The following is a 16,419-nucleotide window of genomic DNA, read 5'->3' as shown; positions in this document are numbered from 1 at the left end:
GTTCACAGTGCTTTTTTAAACGAAGTATCTAATGTTACCTTGCTGGCTAATGTTGCCAATGTTTTTGTCCTGTCACCTAGTGTGGACTTTTTAAGAGGGATCTTGCAACACAGTAGCGGTAGCAGCGAGTGTGGTGGCTGAGCTGTGAGAGCAGCTCTTAACAGAAGAGGAAAATACAGGCAGTTGCGTAGAAGATGCTTCTGCTACTTTTAAGTTATATGTCTGGCTGCATTTTGGCTCCAGTGGAAACAATAAACGATAACAGAGTGACCAACAAGACACAAACCATATATAAATAGTGTAAGTTAATCCTACACGTGACTGTTTCATAGGCAGTTGTACTAATCCCTTAGCTCTGTACTGTATTTAAAAAATGTTCTGTCTCTGTTTGCACTTCAAGCGTAGTCTTAATATGACTAATTATGGTTATGCATAGTTAAATTACAAGAGATTTAGGAGAAAATAACACAAACCATAGACTTAATATGACTGATTGTGGTTTGCACGTATTGTTTGCACTTTATAAGACCTAAAAAAAATATTTTTATGTTATTCTTATTTTTATTTCTTATAGAATCAATGTAAGAGAAACCAGCCTGTTAAGTTTGCGTTATATGATTTTGTCAAATAAAACAAAAACTAGTTTTCAAGCCGTTTTTCATTTTTGAAATTTTCATTAAAGTTTTATTTTTAAATCTCTTTATTTTTAAAAATCTTTGTGAAAGAGAACGTTAGCCAATCTTATCCTGAGCTCTCTGCCTCGTCATCGACCCACTCAATCTGTAAAACCCAAGGATTTATGTCTTTCGGTCCCTCGTCTGGAAAAAAGTAATATTATCTAAATATGGAAAAAGTTAAGAGTCAGGACAAGAATTCACTCTCTCTGAAGCAAATTCATTCCAAACTGCTGAAATACACTGAGCTCATATAGTAATTTTATTTTATTCACTAAACGTTTTGTTACATTTCCAGGACAACTAAGAGGAATTGATAATATTTAAGGTGGAAGTGCTAGAATGATTTACTGCTTTAGTAACATTTAGTTAGAGTTGATGAAATTTGGAGCTGCTGCTCTGAATCTGCTGGTGTAGAGCTTCTGCTGCTCTTTGGTTCTGCAGATGAAGTTGGGCTTCGACCAGATGCTATGATACGCCACCATTTACTAAATTGATTTAGTAAACAAATCAGTTAAGCCATTGATGTGGAGCTGCAGTCTTTCTGGGTAAAAAGCACAATTACAATTACATTTCTCAGCAAATTTTCACTTGTGATCTACATAAAAAGGACTTTAGGAGTGCATATCACTGTTAGTCTGAAGCTAATGTGTTGGAAAATAATGTTATCTGGAGATGTAAAAAAGGAATGTTTTATAAATTAGTGTAAAGGAAAAAGCTTTGGACATCATTGGTTACGTGATCAATGTAGAATGATTTTGGCACAAGCCTCGAAGCTTCAGATTAAAGGGTAACATTTTTTTTTCTTCTTTCTTTACGTTCTCAGGATCTAGTGAGACCAGAAAAGAATCAAGACTGTTTGTCTAAACAGTGGGCAGTCTTTATAAAGGCAGTAAACAGGCGTCAGCCTGATTATTGCAAGTGGTAAAATGTGGGCTACCTCTAGTGGCTGGAGGACCACCAGCACCCCCTTTACACTAAGGACTTAGAAGTGGAAAAAATACTGAAACATTTGTGGTAATATGAAGATGTCTCAGATGTCAATATAGGCACCTCAGGCAGTTCTCTTCAGTTAATTGACCTGCTTTTATTGTAATATACAACTGCATTTTTCTTTGTGTTTTCCAGAAATGAAATTATTCTCCTGAACTTCATCACCAACAACCAGGATATTTAATTAAGAGCAATGTTAAACTGCTGAAAGAGTTGAAGCACAAGCCGTCCTGAAGAGCCTCCAGAACACGCAGACATTGTTTGATACATTTAACAGACAAATGAAGCCAAGTCCCGACATGGAGAAACATCAGCACTCTGTCAAGAGTTTTACTAAACAGAGTAATCTCAAAAAACACCAGCGCATTCACACAGGAGAGAAACCATATCACTGCTCAGACTGTGGGAAGAGTTTTAATCATCAGAGTAATCTCAAAATACATCAGCGCATTCACACAGGAGAGAAACCGTATCACTGCTCAGACTGTGGGAAGAGTTTTACTTTACAGAGTACTCTCAATAATCACCAGCGCATTCACACAGGAGAGAAACCGTATCACTGCTCAGACTGTTGGAAGAGTTTTGCTCAACAGAGTAATCTTCGAAAACACCAGCGCATTCACACAGGAGAGAAAACTCCATCTCAAATCAGTTAGAAGGCAATTAAAAGTGCAAATCGTAAGTCTTTCAGACAGAACACCTTATCCTACACAAATGTATTACTTGTGTCACTTGGGACACGTTCCACCAGAAAAAAACATGAACTGAATTTAATAATGGATTTTACAGGTTCAGCAAAATGAATCTCATCCAGCGATCATGTTTACTGAATTCCATGTTATGCTTTCTTATATGTTCGATATTCCAGGATATTCTTTGTGAGACAGAGCTGAGTTTTTAGGGTGGTTACGGTAGGAGTTCAGTTCTGAAGAATGGAAAAAACGTAGTCTTTAAAATTTAGATGTCATAGTGAGTAGGGTTCTTAGCTGGCAACTAAATGATTAGGACCAAACCTTCAGAGCTTATGATTTTAATGCTTTTAATCTCCTTTCTAGTATATGCAGATTTGATTATTTCTATTAATTTCTAGTATCTGTGTTTTTACTCTGTGGAAGCCGTACAAAGTTCCCCGAGCTTAGCATAGCTTAGCTTAATACTATTAACTGCTAGGCCCATCTGTATGAAAGAAGAAGTAAAAACACCACCTGAGGAACTCCAGAGAGAGTGCTCCCAAAAGTGAGACCCAGAGCCGCAGAGAGACGAGACTGAGCCGGGTACTGCCATGTGGAGCGGAGGAGTATCCAGACTCTGCAGAGAGGCCAACAAAATCCTTTACAGAGGTTAAATAAAACGCTCCATCTGTAGTTCCCATACTGAAATCAACCTCCTCCGGGCTTGAGTAGCGCAGTGAGGTTTTGGGCTCATTCATTCCCTCTGATGGTGTTCTTCTTTGTCTATGGTTCAGTCGTTCTGATTAAAAATCTGTTAGCATAGAGGGATATTTGGTTGTTGTATTACTCAAGTTTTATGCTCTCTTATCTTTTCCTTATTGAATATTATATGTTGCTTAAGGTTTTTAATCTCCAAAATTTACTAAGAATATCTAAAATCTTGTAGTTTCTTAATTGTTTTTATCCACTACAAACTATTATCTTTGTATTGCTTCACCTCTATATTTACTCATCTGTGTGTTTTAATAAACGGCTTTTATATTGCAGCTCTGCAATCTCATTGTGTTTTCTCAACATATGTTTGACATGAAACCTATAGGCCTGAGATTGTCTCATGTTATTATTTGTTAAATACTCAAAGGCGCCCAACAGAGAAATCCAATGTAAAATGGATTTGTGTTGAAGTGTAACATAATAGTCAATTTAAGATTGAAATTCGGAAAAAGATGTTTTTTTGTTATTGGTTCAGGCTTAAAAGGGTTAAATATACAATTACTTCCAAAGGTAGAGTAATATGTTTTTAACTTGATTTCATGTTTATAAAGTTTTTTTTAATGTGAATGCTGGTGGGTTGTGTTGTTTTTAGAAGAGCATAGTCATTCACCAACTATACTTAATTGTTATATACTTAATTATTGACCATTATTATTGGTAGCTTGTCTAGCTAAATATTCAAACACAGCATTTGCTATTTTACTGACCAAATGTATAAACAAATAATTTCCTGTATTACTGACTACTAGTATTGATAGCTAGCTAACTAAATATCCAAACAGTATTTGCTGTTTTACTGACCATTATTATTGGTAGCTAGCCTAGCTAAATGTACAAACAAAGCAGTTGCTTTTTTTAATGACCAATGTAAGTGTTTCAGCACTAGTAACAGTGTTTCAAGTCCGGTATATTAGTTTTATTTCTTGCAATTTTTAGGGTTCAAGCACCGAAGGTGCGTAGAACCCTATTGTTTTTGCTAAGATTTTTAGGGGTTCGAGCACGTAGTGCTAGAAACCCTATTGTAATTGTTCTGATTATTAGGGGTTCGAGCACGTAGTGCTAGAAACCCTATTGTAATTGTTCTGATTATTATTATTAGGGGTTCGAGCACGTAGTGCTAGAAACCCTATTGTAATTGTTCTGATTAGGGGTTCGAGCACGTAGTGCTAGAAACCCTATTGTAATTGTTCTGATTATTATTATTATTATTATTATTATTATTATTCTTATTCTTTTTCTGCCATAGAAGTGATCGGGCAGAAGAAACCGTAAGGCCTACAGGGCTGAGACTTGGTCATATGGTAGTACTTCTCACCGCTACTCAGATTCAAAAGATGAGCCAAATCGGCCTCAAGGGGGCGCTATGGCGAAGGTCAATGCGTTAGGCCTCGTAACTGCCACGCCCTGATAGCTAGAGCAAAAATTCTTGCACTATATGATTCCTTGGTTAATGGCAAATCAAAAAGGTCAATAGAACCACTAAGCTCCGCCCACTTAGATTTTTTGCTATTTAGCATAATATGCAAAACCTACTTTTGAGAACTTGTCCTAGGGTCATTGACCAATGCTGTCATATTTGGTGTCAAACAACTCAGCAGAGTCCCATCCTCAATAATTATCAAAAAAATTGTGAAATTTGTAAACAGTATGGCCGCCATATGCAAATTAATCTTACCGTGGCACACCCAAATTTACTTTAACAGCTGTAACTTTTGAATGCTTAAACCTACACTAATGCCACTTTAGACCTTTGATGCCAACATGATTCTGAGGTAGCCCGTCAATCTGTGTAGACATACGCCCCCAGGGGGCGGAGCCAAAGCTAAAAATCTGTTTCTCAGGAAGCGTACAAGCTATGAAGCTCTCCTTTGGCATGTATCATCTATGGCCTATGTCCTAATGTTTTACAGAAGGAAAATTTGATATGCAAATTTTTGCGATCGTTATTAGCCAATCAGATTCCAGCAAGCTTTTGACATGCTAAACAATGACCAATCAGGACGATACTTATACCCCACATGTATCTCAGGGCCTTCTATCATCCATTAAAATATGGCGTTGATTGGCCTCAAGGGGGCGCTATAGCAGAAAATCAGTTATATCTGAAGGTACAAGTGGCCTAGGCTTGTTATTCTTTTTTAGTTGTATACTTTGCTGTAGCCTTTACAACTTTGTAATTACATATGTTTACCAAAAATGCAAAGATTTTCATCAGTGGCCAAAAGAGTAAAAATTGCTCTTTTCGAACTTGTCTTTAAGTCCTTAATCAATCAAAACAAATTTGGTCTTGATGCAATCTTGAGACCCTGTAGGTAAATAATTATCAAAAAAATCTTGACATTTAAACTATTTGAGGCCCATAAACCTTGATCAAACATGTACGTGAAAGCCTTTTCAGAGTTATTTGGCCAAAACTCTGTCAAAGTTTAAAACATGCCAAAACTGTTGAAGCTACTAATTACCAATGACATTTGAAGTACATGTGCCAAGTATGAGCCAAATAAGTCTTCAGTAGGCTCTACAGTGAAAAAATAACTATTTTCAATTTATTCTATTTATCGCTATTTTCCAACCTAAATGGACAGAAGACAGGAACCTTTCACCCTATCAACACACAAATTTATTCACATATATAGACTGATAATCTGATCTTGATTGCAAATTTTCAGCCAAATCGGACATGTTTTGCCTCTACAACGGCTGGAAAACTACAGCGATTTTGTAGGCCTCAAGCCTGTATTATCGCTTTTTTCAAATCTAAATGGACAGAAGTCAGGAACCTTTGACCCTATTGACACAGAAATTGACATACATATATAGACTGATATTGTGATCCTGATTGCAAATTTTGAGCCAAATCAGATATTTTTTGCCTCTAATATGGCCAAAGAGCAACAGCCATTTTGTAGGCCATAAGCCTGTATCATCACTTTTTTCAAACCTAAATGGTCAGAAGTCAGGAACCTTTGACCCTATCAACACACAAATTTACATACATGTATATACAGACCACTTGATCATGAGTACCAATTTGGAGCCCAATCGGACTTTTCTTCTCTTTTTAATAAATAGAAACACACTGATAGGGAATGTTCTGTCTTTCTGATAGAGTGATAGATTTCCAGCAGGTTATATGTGGTCTCTTGCTGCGCTCTGGTGGTCATTTGGTGAAACAGCTACAGGTGAATTATTCTAAATTAAAGCTCTGCTGAACTTATTCAATCTTGCTTGTCTTGCTTAATTGAACATATTTATCCTTCTTGTTCATGCTGGTCAGCCGCCTGGGTCATTCTTGTTTATGCTCCACCCACTTAATTTTTTTTTAAATTTGCATAATATGCAAAACCTACTTTTGAGATCTTGTCCTTGGATCCTTGACCAATCATGACATGTTTGGTGTCAAACAGTTCAGCAGAGCTTACTCCTCAATAATTATTTAAAAAATCTTTACATTTATAAACAATATGGCCGCCATATGCAAATGAGTTCTACCATGGTGCAGTAAAATGCCTTTAACACTTATAACTTTTGAATGCTTAACCTGACACTAATACCACTTCAGTCCTTTGATCATTACATGATTCTCAGATACCCTGTCAGTTTAAGTAGACATACACCCCCCCAGGGGGCGCAGCCAATGCTCGATAGCTGTTTCTCTAGAACCATACAAGCTATCAAGGTCATCCTAGCCAATTATCATCTATGGCCCATGCACTAATGGTACACCAAATGAAAATTTGATATGGACACTTTTGTGGTCACTATTAGCCAATCACATTCCAGCAAGCTTTTAACAGGCTGAATGTTAATCAGGTCAAAACTTATATACTATATACGGGTTATTTATATGCCCTTTTTATGCCTTGTGTTTTTTCAATTTAAGAACTGAATTTGTTTCACCAAATGCCCACTAGAGTGCAGTAAGACACCACATAAAACCTGATGAACACTACAGCTCAATTTATCAATGCTTTTCAACTAGTTTACTCACACCACTCATCTAGCATTGCCATTATGGACTTTATGGTCACGCTGGTTACCCAGCTTGGTTATCCAGTTTGGTGATGACGGTCAACCAGCAACAGGTTTTAAGCCTAACTGGCCTCCAGGGGCCTCTTTGCCTGTGACGCTCGAACCCCGTAAATCGCCGCTTGCGGCTATATTTATTATTATTATAGTTCTTATTCTTTTTCTGCCATAGAAGTGATTGGGCAGAAGAAACCGTAAGGCCTACAGGGCTGAGACTTGGTCATATGGTAGTACTTCTCACCGCTACTCAGATTCAAAACATGAGCCCGATCGGCCTCAAGGGGGCGCTATGGCGAAGGTCAACGCGTTTGGCCTCGTAACTCCCACGCCCTGATAGCTAAAGCAAAAATTCTTGCATTATATGATTCCTTGGTTAATGGCAAATCAAAAAGGTCAATAGAACCACTAAGCTCCGCCCACTTAGATTTTTTGCTATTTAGCATAATATGCAAAACCTACTTTTGAGAACTTGTCCTAGGGTCATTGACCAATCCTGTCATATTTGGTGTCAAACAACTCAGCAGAGTCCCATCCTCAATAATTATCGAAAAAATTGAGAAATTTTTAAACAATATGGCCGCCATATGCAAATTAATCTTACCGTGGCACACCCAAATTTACTCTAACAGCTGTAACTTTTGAATGCTTAAACCTACACTAATGCCACTTTACAACTTTGATGCCAACATGATTCTGAGGTAGCTCGTCAATCTGTGTAGACATACGCCCCCAGGGGGCGGAGCCAAAGCTAAAAATCTGTTTCTCAGGAACTGTACAAGCTATGAAGCTCTCCTTTGGCATGTGTCATCTATGGCCTATGTCCTAATGTTTTACAGAAGGAAAATTTGATATGCAAATTTTTGCGATCGTTATTAGCCAATCAGATTCCAGCAAGCTTTTGACAGGCTAAACAATGACCAATCAGGAAGATACTTATACCCTACATGTATCTCAGGGCCTTCTATCATCCATTAAAATATGGCGTTGATTGGCCTCAAGAGGGCGCTATAGCAGAAAATCAGTTATATCTAAAGGTACAAGTGGCCTAAGCTTGTTATTCTTTTTTTAGTTGTATACTTTGCTGTAGCCTTTACAACTTTGTATTTACATGTATTTACCAAAAATGCAAAGATTTTCATTAGTGGCCAAAAGAGTAAAAATTGCTCTTTTCGAACTTGTCTTTAAGTCCTCAATCAATCAAAACAAATTTGGTCTTGATGCAATCTTGAGACCCTGTAGGTAAATAATTATCAAAAAAATCTTGACATTTTAACTATTTGAGGCCTATAAACCTTGATCAAACTTGTACGTGAAAGCCTTTTCAGAGTTATTTGGCCAAAACTCTGTCAAAGTTTAAAACATGCCAAAACTGTTGAAGCTACTAATTAACAATGACATTTGAAGCACATGTGCCAAGTATGAGCCAAATAAGTCTTCAGTAGGCTCTACAGTGAAAAAATAACTATTTTCAATTTATTCTATTTATCGCTATTTTCCAACCTAAATGGACAGAAGGCAGGAACCTTTCACCCTATCAACACACAAACTTATACACATATATAGACTGATAATCTGATCTTGATTGCAAATTTTCAGCCAAATCGGACATGTTTTGCCTCTACAACGGCTGGAAAACTACAGCGATTTTGTAGGCCTCAAGCCTGTATTATCGCTTTTTTCAAATCTAAATGGACAGAAGTCAGGAACCTTTGACCCTATTGACACAGAAATTGACATACATATATAGACTGATATTGTGATCCTGATTGCAAAATGAGCCAAATCAGATATTTTTTGCCTCTAATATGGCCAAAGAGCAACAGCCATTTTGTAGGCCATAAGCCTGTATTATCACTTTTTTCAAACCTAAATGGTCAGAAGTCAGGAACCTTTGACCCTATCAACACACAAATTTACATACATGTATATACAGACCACTTGATCATGAGTACCAATTTGGAGCCCAATCGGACTTTTCTTCTCTTTTTAATAAATAGAAACACACTGATAGGGAATGTTCTGTCTTTCTGATAGAGTGATAGATTTCCAGCAGGTTATATGTGGTCTCTTGCTGCGCTCTGGTGGTCATTTGGTGAAACAGCTACAGGTGAATTATTCTAAATTAAAGCTCTGCTGAACTTATTCAATCTTGCTTGTCTTTCTTAATTGAACATATTTATCCTTCTTGTTCATGCTGGTCAGCCGCCTGTGTCATTCTTGTTTATGCTCCACCCACTTAATGTTTTTTTAAATTTGCATAATATGCAAAACCTACTTTTGAGATCTTGTCCTTGGATCCTTGACCAATCATGACATGTTTGGTGTCAAACAGTTCAGCAGAGCTTACTCCTCAATAATTATTAAAAAAATCTTTACATTTATAAACAATATGGCCACCATATGCAAATGAGTTCTACCATGGTGCAGTAAAATGTCTTTAACACTTATAACTTTTGAATGCTTAACCTGACACTAATACCACTTCAGTCCTTTGATCATTACATGATTCTCAGATACCCTGTCAGTTCAAGTAGACATACACCCCCCCAGGGGCGGGGCCAATGCTCGATAGCTGTTTCTCTAGAAACATACATGCTATCAAGGTCATCCTAGCCAATTATCATCTATGGCCCATGCACTAATGGTACACCAAATGAAAATTTGATATGGACACTTTTGTGGTCACTATTAGCCAATCACATTCCAGCAAGCTTTTAACAGGCGGAATGTTAATCAGGTCAAAACTTATATACTATATACGGGTTATTTATATGCCCTTTTTATGCCTTGTGTTTTTTCAATTTAAGAACTGAATTTGTTTCACCAAATGCCCACTAGAGTGCAGTAAGACACCACATAAAACCTGATGAACACTACAGCTCAATTTATCAATGCTTTTCTACTAGTTTACTCACACCACTCATCTAGCATTGCCATTATGGTCTTTATGGTCACGCTGGTCACCCAGCTTGGTTATGCTGGCCATCCAGCTTGGTCATGCTGGCCATTCACATTGGTCATTATGGTCCTGCTGGTCATTCAGCTTTGTCCTCATAGTAATGGTGGTCTTCCAGCTTGGTCATACTGGCCAACCACCTTTGCCATGCTGGTCATCCAGTTTGGTCATTATGGTCCTCCAGCTTGGTCAATATGGTCAACAAGTTTGTCATCCAGATTAGTCATGCTGGTAATCTAGCTTGGTCTTCACGGTCATGCTGGTCATCCTCATCCAGTTTGGCGATGCCGGTCAACCGGCAACATGTTTTAAGCCTAACTGGCCTCCAGGGGTCTCTTTGCCTGTAACGCTCGAACCCCGTAAATCGCCGCTTGCGGCTATATTTATTATTATTATAGTTCTTATTCTTTTTCTGCCATAGAAGTGATTGGGCAGAAGAAACCATAAGGCCTACAGGGCTGAGACTTGGTCATATGGTAGTACTTCTCACCGCTACTCAGATTCAAAAGATGAGCCCGATCGGCCTCAAGGGGGCGCTATGGCGAAGGTCAACGCGTTTGGCCTCGTAACTCCCACGCCCTGATAGCTAAAGCAAAAATTCTTGCATTATATGATTCCTTGGTTAATGGCAAATCAAAAAGGTCAATAGAACCACTAAGCTCCGCCCACTTAGATTTTTTGCTATTTAGCATAATATGCAAAACCTACTTTTGAGAACTTGTCCTAGGGTCATTGACCAATCCTGTCATATTTGGTGTCAAACAACTCAGCAGAGTCCCAACCTCAATAATTATCGAAAAAATTGTGAAATTTGTAAACAATATGGCCACCATATGCAAATTAATCTTACCGTGGCACACCAAAATTTACTCTAACAGCTGTAACTTTTGAATGCTTAAACCTACACTAATGCCACTTTACAACTTTGATCCCAACATGATTCTGAGGTAGCCCGTCAATCTGTGTAGACATACGCCCCCAGGGGGTGGAGCCAAAGCTAAAAATCTGTTTCTCAGGAAGCGTACAAGCTATGAAGCTCTCCTTTGGCATGTATCATCTATGGCCTATGTCCTAATGTTTTACAGAAGGAAAATTTGATATGCAAATTTTTGCGATCGTTATTAGCCAATCAGATTCCAGCAAGCTTTTGACAGGCTAAACAATGACCAATCAGGACGATACTTATACCCTACATGTATCTCAGGGCCTTCTATCATCCATTAAAATATGGCGTTGATTGGCCTCAAGGGGGCGCTATAGCAGAAAATCAGTTATATCTAAAGGTACAAGTGGCCTAGGCTTGTTATTCTTTTTTAGTTGTATACTTTGCTGTAGCCTTTACAACTTTGTAATTACATATGTTTACCAAAAATGCAAAGATTTTCATCAGTGGACAAAAGAGTAAAAATTGCTCTTTTCGAACTTGTCTTTAAGTCCTTAATCAATCAAAACAAATTTGGTCTTGATGCAATCTTGAGACCCTGTAGGTAAATAATTATCAAAAAAATCTTGACATTTTAACTATTTGAGGCCCATAAACCTTGATCAAACATGTACGTGAAAGCCTTTTCAGAGTTATTTGGCCAAAACTCTGTCAAAGTTTAAAACATGCCAAAACTGTTGAAGCTACTAATTAACAATGACATTTGAAGCACATTTGCCAAGTATGAGCCAAATAAGTCTTCAGTAGGCTCTACAGTGAAAAAATAACTATTTTCAATTTATTCTATTTATCGCTATTTTCCAACCTAAATGGACAGAAGACAGGAACCTTTCACCCTATCAACACACAAATTTATACACATATATAGACTGATAATCTGATCTTGATTGCAAATTTTCAGCCAAATCGGACATGTTTTCCCTCTACAATGGCTGGAAAACTACAGCGATTTTGTAGGCCTCAAGCCTGTATTATCGCTTTTTTCAAATCTAAATGGACATAAGTCAGGAACCTTTGACCCTATCAACACAGAAATTGACATACATATATAGACTGATATTGTGATCTTGATTGCAAATTTTGAGCCAAATCAGATATTTTTTGCCTCTAATATGGCCAAAGAGCAACAGCCATTTTGTAGGCCATAAGCCTGTATTATCGCTATTTTCAAACCTAAATGGACAGAAGTCAGGAACCTTTGACCCTATCAACACACAAATTTACACACATATATATGCAGACCACTTGATCATGAGTACCAATTTGGAGCCCAATCGGACTTTTCTTCTCTTTTTAATAAATAGAAACACACTGATAGGGAATGTTCTGTCTTACTTATAGAGTGATAGATTTCCAGCAGGTTATATGTGGTCTCTTGCTGCGCTCTGGTGGTCATTTGGTGAAACAGCTACAGGTGAATTATTCTAAATTAAAGCTCTGCTGAACTTATTCAATCTTGCTTGTCTTGCTTAATTGAACATATTTATCCTTCTTGTTCATGCTGGTCAGTCGCCTGGGTCATTCTTGTTTATGCTCCACCCACTTAATTTTTTTTTATAAATTTGCATAATATGCAAAACCTACTTTTGAGATCTTGTCCTTGGATCCTTAACCAATCATGACATGTTTGGTGTCAAACAGTTCAGCAGAGCTTACTCCTCAATAATTATTAAAAAAATCTTTACATTTATAAACAATATGGCCGCCATATGCAAATGAGTTCTACCATGGTGCAGTAAAATGTCTTTAACACTTATAACTTTTGAATGCTTAACCTGACACTAATACCACTTCAGTCCTTTGATCATTACATGATTCTCAGATACCCTGTCAGTTCAAGTAGACATACACCCCCCAGGGGGCGGGGCCAATGCTCAATAGCTGTTTCTCTAGAACCATACAAGCTATCAAGGTCATCCTAGCCAATTATCATCTATGGCCCATGCACTAATGGTACACCAAATGAAAATTTGATATGGACACTTTTGTGGTCACTATTAGCCAATCACATTCCAGCAAGCTTTTAACAGGCGGAATGTTAATCAGGTCAAAACTTATATACTATATACGGGTTATTTATATGCCCTTTTTATGCCTTGTGTTTTTTCAATTTAAGAACTGAATTTGTTTCACCAAATGCCCACTAGAGTGCAGTAAGACACCACATAAAACCTGATGAACACTACAGCTCAATTTATCAATGCTTTTCAACTAGTTTACTCACACCACTCATCTAGCATTGCCATTATGGTCTTTATGGTCACGCTGGTCACCCAGCTTGGTTATGCTGGCCATCCAGCTTGGTCATGCTGGCCATTCACATTGGTCATTATGGTCCTGCTGGTCATTCAGCTTTGTCCTCATAGTAATGGTGGTCTTCCAGCTTGGTCATACTGGCCAACCACCTTTGCCATGCTGGTCATCCAGTTTGGTCATTATGGTCTTCCAGCTTGGTCAATATGGTCAACAAGTTTGTCATCCAGATTAGTCATGCTGGTAATCTAGCTTGGTCTTCACGGTCATGCTAGTCATCCTCATCCAGTTTGGCGATGCCGGTCAACCGGCAACATGTTTTAAGCCTAACTGGCCTCCAGGGGTCTCTTTGCCTGTAACGCTCGAACCCCGTAAATCGCCGCTTGCGGCTATATTTATTATTATTATTCTTATTCTTTTTCTGCCATAGAAGTGATCGGGCAGAAGAAACCGTAAGGCCTACAGGGCTGAGACTTGGTCATATGGTAGTACTTCTCACCGCTACTCAGATTCAAAAGATGAGCCCGATCGGCCTCAAGGGGGCGCTATGGCGAAGGTCAACGCGTTTGGCCTCGTAACTCCTACGCCCTGATAGCTAGAGCAAAAATTCTTGCATTATATGATTCCTTGGTCAATGCCAAATCAAAAAGGTCAATAGAACCACTAAGCTCCGCCCACTTAGATTTTTTGCTATTTAGCATAATATGCAAAACCTACTTTTGAGAACTTGTCCTAGGGTCATTGACCAATCCTGTCATATTTGGTGTAAAACAACTCAGCAGAGTCCCAACCTCAATAATTATCGAAAAAATTGTGAAATTTGTAAACAATATGGCCGCCATATGCAAATTAATCTTACCGTGGCACACCCAAATTTACTCTAACAGCTGTAACTTTTGAATGCTTAAACCTACACTAATGCCACTTTACAACTTTGATGCCAACATGATTCTGAGGTAGCCCGTCAATCTGTGTAGACATACGCCCCCAGGGGGCGGAGCCAAAGCTAAAAATCTGTTTCTCAGGAACCGTACAAGCTGTGAAGCTCTCCTTTGGCATGTATCATCTATGGCCTATGTCCTAATGTTTTACAGAAGGAAAATTTGATATGCAAATTTTTAGCGATCGTTATTAGCCAATCAGTTTCCAGCAAGCTTTTGACATGCTAAACAATGACCAATCAGGACGATACTTATACCCTACATGTATCTCAGGGCCTTCTATCATCCATTAAAATATGGCGTTGATTGGCCTCAAGGGGGCGCTATAGCAGAAAATCAGTTATATCTAAAGGTACAAGTGGCCTAGGCTTGTTATTCTTTTTTAGTTGTATACTACGCTGTAGCCTTTACAACTTTGTAATTACATGTGTTTACCAAAAATGCAAAGATTTTCATCAGTGGCCAAAAGAGTAAAAATTGCTCTTTTCGAACTTGTCTCTAAGTCCTTAATCAATCAAAACAAATTTGGTCTTGATGCAATCTTGAGACCCTGTAGGTAAATAATTATCAAAAAAATCTTGACATTTTAACTATTTGAGGCCCATAAACCTTGATCAAACATGTACGTGAAAGCCTTTTCAGAGTTATTTGGCCAAAACTCTGTCAAAGTTTAAAACATGCCAAAACTGTTGAAGCTACTAATTAACAATGACATTTGAAGCACATGTGCCAAGTATGAGCCAAATAAGTCTTCAGTAGGCTCTACAGTGAAAAAATAACTATTTTCAATTTATTCTATTTATCGCTATTTTCCAACCTAAATGGACAGAAGACAGGGACCTTTCACCCTATCAACACACAAATTTATACACATATATAGACTGATAATCTGATCTTGATTGCAAATTTTCAGCCAAATCGGACATGTTTTGCCTCTACAACGGCTGGAAAACTACAGCGATTTTGTAGGCCTCAAGCCTGTATTATCGCTTTTTTCAAGCCTAAATGGACAGAAGTCAGGAACCTTTGACCCTATTGACACAGAAATTGACATACATATATAGACTGATATTTTGATCTTGATTGCAAATTTTGAGCCAAATCAGATATTTTTTGCCTCTAATATGGCCAAAGAGCAACAGTCATTTTGTAGGCCATAAGCCTGTATTATCGCTTTTTTCAAGCCTAAATGGACAGAAGTCAGGAACCTTTGACCCTATCAACACACAAATTTACACACATATATAGACAGACCACTTGATCATGAGTACTAATTTGGAGCCCAATCGGACTTTTCTTCTCTTTTTAATAAATAGAAACACACTGATAGGGAATGTTCTGTCTTACTTATAGAGTGATAGATTTCCAGCAGGTTATATGTGGTCTCTTGCTGCGCTCTGGTGGTCATTTGGTGAAACAGCTACATTTGAATTATTCTAAATTAAAGCTCTGCTGAACTTATTTAATCTTTTTTGTCTTGCTTAATTGAACATATTTATCCTTCTTGGTCATGCTGCTCAGCCACCTGGGTCATTCTTATTTATGCTCCACCCACTTAATTTTTTTTAAATTTGCATAATATGCAAAACCTACTTTTGAGATCTTGTCTTTGCCTCCTTGACCAAAAATGACATGTTTGGTGTCAAACAGTTCAGCAGAGCTTACTCCTCAATAATTATTAAAAAAAATCTTTACATTTATAAACAATATGGCCGCCATATGCAAATTAGTTTTACCATGGTGCAGTAAAATTTCTTCTAACACTTATAACTTTTGAATGCTTAACCTGACATTAATACCACTTCAGTCCTTTGATCATTACATGATTCTCAGATACCCTGTCAGTTTAAGTAGACATACACCCCCAGGGGGCAGAGCCAATGCTCGATAGCTGTTTCTCTACAACCATACAAGCTATCAAGGTCATCCTTGCCAATTATCATCTATGGCCCATGCACTAATGGTACACCAAATGAAAATTTTATATGGACACTTTTGTGGTCACTATTAGCCAATCACATTCCAGCAAGCTTTTGACAGGCAGAATGCTTATCAGGTCAAAACTTATACACTATATATGGGTTATTTATATGCCCTTTTTATGCCTTGTGTTTTTTCAATTTAAGAACTGAAGTTGTTTCACCAAATGCCCACTAGAGTGCAGCAAGACACCACATAAAACCTG

The 16,419-nt window shown here is 37.8% G+C and overlaps 3 protein-coding genes across 4 annotated transcripts in view; 2 read left to right on the top strand and 1 right to left on the bottom strand.

The window, feature by feature from the left end:
• LOC125801477 (zinc finger protein 239-like) overlaps window positions 1–16,419 on the bottom strand; it is a 558,408-nt gene that overhangs the window by 117,858 nt on the left and 424,131 nt on the right. The gene's annotated exons all lie outside the window — the stretch shown is intronic.
• LOC125801347 (zinc finger protein 271-like) overlaps window positions 1–16,419 on the top strand; it is a 773,213-nt gene that overhangs the window by 417,155 nt on the left and 339,639 nt on the right. The window contains exon 3 of one of the 2 annotated variants that reach the window (XR_007438675.1): window positions 2,457–3,079. The gene's annotated coding sequence lies outside the window, so the exon portion shown is untranslated. Of the gene's footprint in view, window positions 1–2,456; window positions 3,386–16,419 lie in introns of those variants that run through there. The other variant, XR_007438674.1, reaches the window with a different exon arrangement.
• LOC111194581 (zinc finger protein 239-like) overlaps window positions 1–16,419 on the top strand; it is a 693,226-nt gene that overhangs the window by 337,168 nt on the left and 339,639 nt on the right. The window lies entirely within an intron of this gene.

The sequence above is a fragment of the Astyanax mexicanus genome, chromosome 4 (genome assembly GCF_023375975.1).
Source record: "Astyanax mexicanus isolate ESR-SI-001 chromosome 4, AstMex3_surface, whole genome shotgun sequence".
NCBI lineage: Eukaryota > Metazoa > Chordata > Actinopteri > Characiformes > Acestrorhamphidae > Astyanax > Astyanax mexicanus.
Note: the sequence above shows the minus strand (reverse complement) of the source record. Positions and strands in the feature narration are given on the sequence as shown.